Below are 6,109 nucleotides of genomic sequence, written 5' to 3' on the forward strand. Positions count from 1 at the left end.
CACACACACACACACACACACACACACACACACGTTTTTCAAGCCTCTTAAACTGAAACTCAAACCGTGTAGTCAGCCATGTGGGATCCAGTTGCCTTCATCATGCTACCAGCTGGCCCAGGTTATTAATTTTGTTTTTCCTCTAAAAGTTATATTTATTCATTCATTTATTTTAATTTGACCAGAGAGAGACACACACAGAAAAAGAGAGAGAAAGTGAGAAAGCAAGCCACCAGGTCTGGGACTCAAACCGTGGTTGGCCATGTGGGAGTGTCCAGCACCTTAACCACCATGCCACCTGCTGGTCCCCAGGTGATATAGTGGTTGTGGTGCTAGATTCCCACATGCTTGACCATGGTTCAAGTCTGGACTCAGTGGCTTGAAACACACCAGGCACATGTGCATGCGTGCCCAAAATCCCGAGAGGAGAATGGAGGGGAATAAGAGAATGGGGGAGAAGGGATTGCAGTGTGGCCATCCCCCCAGGGGGTGGTTTTTTAGTTTCTCTCTGTGTCTATGTCTCTCTGTCTCTCTGTCAAGTACACGTGCCCTATAGCAAAAAAAGCTCTCTAAAAACGACAACAAAAAAACTGGAAAAAAATTCCTCTACTAGTTTTCATGTGTAGTCAGAGTGATGTATCTTATCTTTTTATACACCATCAATATATATATTTTTTTTTATTTTTTTTTTTTTTTTTTTTTTGAGAGATTTTTGCTATAGGGCACGTGTACTGGCCAGAAAGGCAGAGAGAGACAGAGAAACAGAAAGCGAGATATGACTCCCCCCCAGGGGGTTGGCCATGCTGCAATTCCTTCTCTTCCATTCTCCTCTCAGGATCTTGGGCATGTATGCATATGTGCCCAGCATGAGTTTAAGCCACCAGATCTGGGAGTCCAGCAACACAGCCATTACGCCAACTGCTGGTCCCATTATTTTAAAAAATTTGCTACCGGGTGTGGAAAGCAGCCCATCTGAAAACATGCGATTAAAACATGTGGCCTGAAGACACAGGCAGATATGCCCTTCCTAAGCTACTCGAGCAGGGCTACTGAGAAGCGTCTACATAGGAAAGCAGCACCTGCCTGCTGTCAATGGCTGTCTTCCTGTTATTGTCAATCCCAGTATCTCCATACTGCCCAGTATCAAGCTAAAGGAAGTCACAAATCTTTATCAGATTATGCCCCAAAAGGATCAGAGAAATTGTATGGTGCCAGTCATTTTCACATCCTCAGATGATTTACATCCAAAAACAACTGGTTTTGCATCCCAATTTCTCCTCCCTTATTCTCTTGGCATTCCACTTCCTTCTTCCCCATTCCTTTTACACCCCATTTTCCCCTTCCCCCATTCTCTGCCCTTTAAAAGAATAAACCTGAGGCTGGTTCTGGTGGCAATTTCTCCATCAGAGAAGCTGTGCCCACCTGATCCTCGCTCTTCTATACCGGTGTGTCTTTGTGTGTTTTGCTATTGCGTCTATTTCTAATCCATGGCCTTCCCCACTCAGAGAAACGTGTTCGTGCTGAGCTGGTCCAGGCACAGGGAATCCATACTCACCAGAAGAGAAAAAGAGGAAATGTGAGAAAGCAAGCTACCAGGTCCAGGACTCTAACCATGACCAGCCATATGGGGGTCCAGCACCCCAACCACTGCACCACTGCTGGCCCCACATTACTGATTTTTAAAATCAGAATCATTTTATTTACTTTAATTATTTTAATTTGACCAGAGAGAGAGAGCGAGAAAGTGAGAAAGAGAGTGAAAAAGCAAGTTGCTAGGTCCCAGACTCAAACCCCGGTCAGCCATGTGGGAATGTCCAGTGCCTTAACCTCCACACTACCTGCCTGCCCCACTGATTTTTTTTTTTTTTGAGAGGTTTTTGCTATAGGGCACGTGCGCTCGCCAGACAGACAGAGAGAGACAGAGAGACAGAAAGCGAGAAATCACCCCCCAGGGGCATGGCCACACCACAATCCCTTCTCCTCCATTCTCCCCTTGGGATCTTGGCCACACGTGCCTGGCCTAAGTTTAAGTCACCGGGTTCGGGACTCGAAGTGCAGTCAACTACATGGGAGTCCAACTATGTAGCCATTACACCATCTGCTGGTCCTAATGCCCCACTGATTTTTAAACTTTATTTCTTTTCTTTTCTTTTTTTTTGGAGAGGTTTTTTGCTATAGGGCACGTGCGCTCGCCAGACAGACAGAGAGAGACAGAGAGACAGAAAGCGAGAAATCACCTCCCGGGGGGTGGGAGGATGGCCACGCCACGCCGCAATCCCTTCTCCATTCTCCTCTCGGGATCTTGGGCACGCACGCACACGCGCCCGGAGTGAGTTTAAGCCACCGGGTCCGGGACTCGAACCGCGGCTGACTACGGGGGAGTCCATTACGCCAACTGCTGGTCCCAACTTTATTTCTTCTACGAGCGCGAGAGTGCATAAGAGATAGCATTTACAGCCTCCGCCAGTCCTGAATCACGGAGGAGCATGTGCCCAGCATACTCAGGAAGGTCTCTCGAGTTGAAGTAGGAGCTTCCCACATGGGATTGCCTCACAGAACATATTTTACTCTTGTGCCATCATCTGGCCATGGGTTAGTGCCTTGCTTTGTTTTGTTTTGTTTCAGGTTTTTGCCAAGGGGCACATGTGCTTGCCAGTGAAAGGGAAAATTGAGAAATCACCCTCCTCCCTCGGAGGGGGGATGGCCATGCTTCAGTTTTCCTCCTGAGATTTTGGACATGCACACATACAGGCCCTGAGTAAGTTTCAAACCACCAGGTCTGTGACTGGAACCATGGTCAGCCACATGGGAGTTCAGCACCTTAACCACCATGCCAGGTGGCTGGCCCCAGTTATTGCTTTTTAAAAATTAATGAATAAGGAATTTTAGAAAGCCCACCGTCTGTTGTCATTACTAGTTAGTAAAAGAACAGACATTTAAACCCAAAATATCAGAAAGGCCATAAGCTCAGATAAAAGGACAGTCCTGCATATGAACGGACAGTTGAACACTGCATACATGCTTCATATGTATATAAATATATATATAATTTTCACATTAATAACATTTATATAATTCTCCCTTATCAATAAGGTGATCAAAGCTCAGCTTTACTGATTAAATCAGAGCCAGACACACGGTCTTGTCCACAGATGCCTGATTTGGGAAGTATTAGGAGTGAGAGTGGTGAGAGCTCGTGAGTAACGCTGCCTTCCCAGACAGAAGTTAACTGGCCTCGATCCTGCTGTCCACAGGGATTGAAAAGAACTCACTTGGGAACCAGCAGTTAGCGTAATGGCTATGTCGCTGCACTCCCACGTAGTCGACCGCGGTTCGCGTCCCGGGTCCAGTGGCTTAAAACTCACGCTGGGCGCGTGTGCGTGTGCCCAAGATCCCGAGAGGAGAATGGAGGAGAAGGGATTGCGGCGTGACCATCCCCCCTGGGGGGGTGATTTCTCGCTTTCTGTCTCTATGTCTCTCTCTGTCTGTCTGGCGAGCGCATGCACCCTATAGCAAAAACCTCTCAAAAAAAAAAAAAAAAAAAAGAAAAGAACCCACTCGCTGGATCAGTACCCCCAGTCAAGTCCCGAGGCTGTGCTGGTCTATTCCAGTCAAGTGCTGAGTGTAAGAGAGCAGCCGTGACGGGGCTGCACACGTGTCTAAGTTTACAGTCACCCACTGTCACCTGCCATGACTCATCTGGCTTTCACAGGAGGCAAACAGGTGAACCGAATGGGACTATGGAAGGAACCACCGCCCCACGTCTTTTCATTTTTGAAGAGGCTGCATGCCTTACCGGAGAGAGACAGACAGAAAAGAAGGAAAAAGCACCTCCCAGTAGTGTGGTTACACCTCACCCTCAATCCTTTTCCTCGCTCTATCTTGTCAAGATCTGGAGCACATGTGCATGTATGTCTGCTGTGTCTGTCAAGCTGCCAGGGTGGGATCCAAGCCACACGGTCAGCCATGTGGGATTTGGTTGCCTTAACCACTAGACTACCAGGCCAGTCTTAGCCAGGATATTTAAATCCCTAACTCTTTCATTTCTTCATCCCTTTGCTCAGATGTTACCTTATTCATTAATTTGTGTCCTCCGAGAGGTAGACATGGAGGAGACAGGATTAAATCTGTTTTAGGGGAAATGCCTCTATGAGAGAAAAACAGAAAGGGAGCCTAGGAGAATTGGGAGGAGCATTAGGCCCTGATGCAAATTTGATCCTAAGGGAAGGAGAAAAGAAGGGAAGGTTGGTCGAAAGTGTCCTAGATTGCCAGATAGTCTAAGGAAAGTGCAGCAAGGCCATTGTGGGGTCCTGAAGCCACAAGTGGCCATCAGGAGTCTGTGTGTCCCAGAATCAGGTTTGCCTTAGTGTCTGTCCCAGCCTTGTTCAGTTTTATTGTAGAAGCAGCCTAAGGAAAACCAGGCCTCAGTGAAAACAGAGGGCCAGCAGACTTCACGGCCCAGCAGACTAGTGATCTCAGAGCCTTGATGAATTGCACTCCCTGTAGTTGGAGACCTTCATGGAGCAGCCGGGACGCTTATTTTTCCATATCTTATCTGTGAAGTCTTCCTGAACACCCTCTATAAAACAGCCCTGCAGAATGGTAACACCTTAACCACAGTTCATCACAGAACAGTAAAAACAGGTTTCACACACCGAATGCCAGGGATATTCCACGGCAACCAGATAATTTGATCTAGTCTTTGAATAGATTAAAAATCCCACCACACCAAGCAATATAAAGAGAGTGAGACAGGGGCTAGCAGGCAGCAGAGTGGTTAGGGGGCTGGTCTCCTCCATGGCTGACTGCGGTTTGAGACCCAGACCTGGCAGCTTGCTTTCTCACTTTCTCTCTGACGAGCGCACGTGCCCTATAATTAAACACTTTTAAAAAATAATTTAACAATATATTTAAATAAAGTTAAATAATTCTAAAAAACAAAAAAGAGTGAGATTCAGGAAGCAAGGGAGGAAAAAGAGTTTGTTCTCATTATTTGGGAACCCCTATCTTGGGTCATGATGGGCTACAAGGGGTCCTACAGGCCATACCATCAAACCTTTTATTTAATTGAAAAATCTTTTCATGTATTTGGTTTTTTTTTTTTTAATAGAAGTTTTTGCTATAGGGCGCTGTCCGCTCGCCAGGCAGAGAGAGAGACAGAGAGATAGAAAGCGAGAAATCACCCCCCAGGGGATATGGCCACGCCGCAATCCCTTCTACTCCATGTGCCTGGCGTGAGTTTAAGCCACTGGGTCCGGGATGCGAACCGCGGTCGACTATGTGGGAGTCCAGCGACATAGCCATTACACTAACTGCTGGTCCCCATGTATTTGTCTTAACGTTCTCATTTTAGAGGTAAGATCCACAGGAAGGGACACCTCCCCACCACCTGGTAGCAAGTCTTTCGCAGGGCCAGGACTGGAACCCGGATCCTAACTCTGGCCTCTTTATTCACGAAGGCCTGTCTTGTTCCCGGCTGCATACCAAACTCTAGAACCGCTAAGTCGGTGAGAACAGTCTGAATGAACTTTAAATTCCTGTCTTGGAGAAGGCAGGAGGTGCCTGGGTCTTAGGATCCAGTAGGAATTTGCAGGTATCTGGAGGGACCGGATGACGGTGGGAAAGGCGAGGCAGGCAGGCAGGCTTGAAAGAGACTCAACAATGGGGCTGTCGGTCCCAGGCACAGTGAAGGGCACCGGCGAGGGCGCCCTGGAGAGGGCGGCAGGAATCCTAGAGCCACCGGAGTAAGAGCTCGCTGCGGCCAGAGAACGGGCTTAAGTGGCCGGGAGCGGGGAGGCCAGGGAGAGGTGACGAGGGACAGTAGAAAGGGGGCAACATAGGAGAAGAGAAAGCGCGACACTGAGGGAGACTAGACTCCCTGCTGATGGACAGGGAGCGCGGCGGTCCGTCTTTACCTCCTGCAGCCAAAGCTGCCCTCAGCGTCTTTGCCTTCAGCCAGTAACAAACATGGCCGCGACTAGGAGCGCTTCCGCCGAAGCGTAGGGTCAAGGGTCACGCAAGATGGCGGCCCCCGGTAGGCGTGAGGCGTGAAGCGCAGTATGGCTCCGGCGGCGCTGGCGGCGGCGGCGGCTCGGTGGGGGCGGCGGCT

General features: G+C 48.7%; 1 protein-coding gene across 2 annotated transcripts in view; it reads right to left on the reverse strand.

Moving 5' to 3' along the window:
- LOC102468075 (endogenous retrovirus group K member 113 Gag polyprotein-like) overlaps positions 1–6,091 on the reverse strand; it is a 39,367-nt gene extending 33,276 nt beyond the window's left edge. For both annotated transcript variants that reach the window (XR_335502.1, XM_027774408.1), the window contains exon 1: positions 5,916–6,091. The gene's annotated coding sequence lies outside the window, so the exon portion shown is untranslated. The remainder of the gene's footprint in view (positions 1–5,915) is intronic.
- Positions 6,092–6,109: the final 18 nt, after the last annotated feature.

The sequence above is a fragment of the Tupaia chinensis genome, unplaced genomic scaffold (assembly GCF_000334495.1).
Source record: "Tupaia chinensis unplaced genomic scaffold, TupChi_1.0 Scaffold000429_1, whole genome shotgun sequence".
Classification (NCBI taxonomy): domain Eukaryota; kingdom Metazoa; phylum Chordata; class Mammalia; order Scandentia; family Tupaiidae; genus Tupaia; species Tupaia belangeri.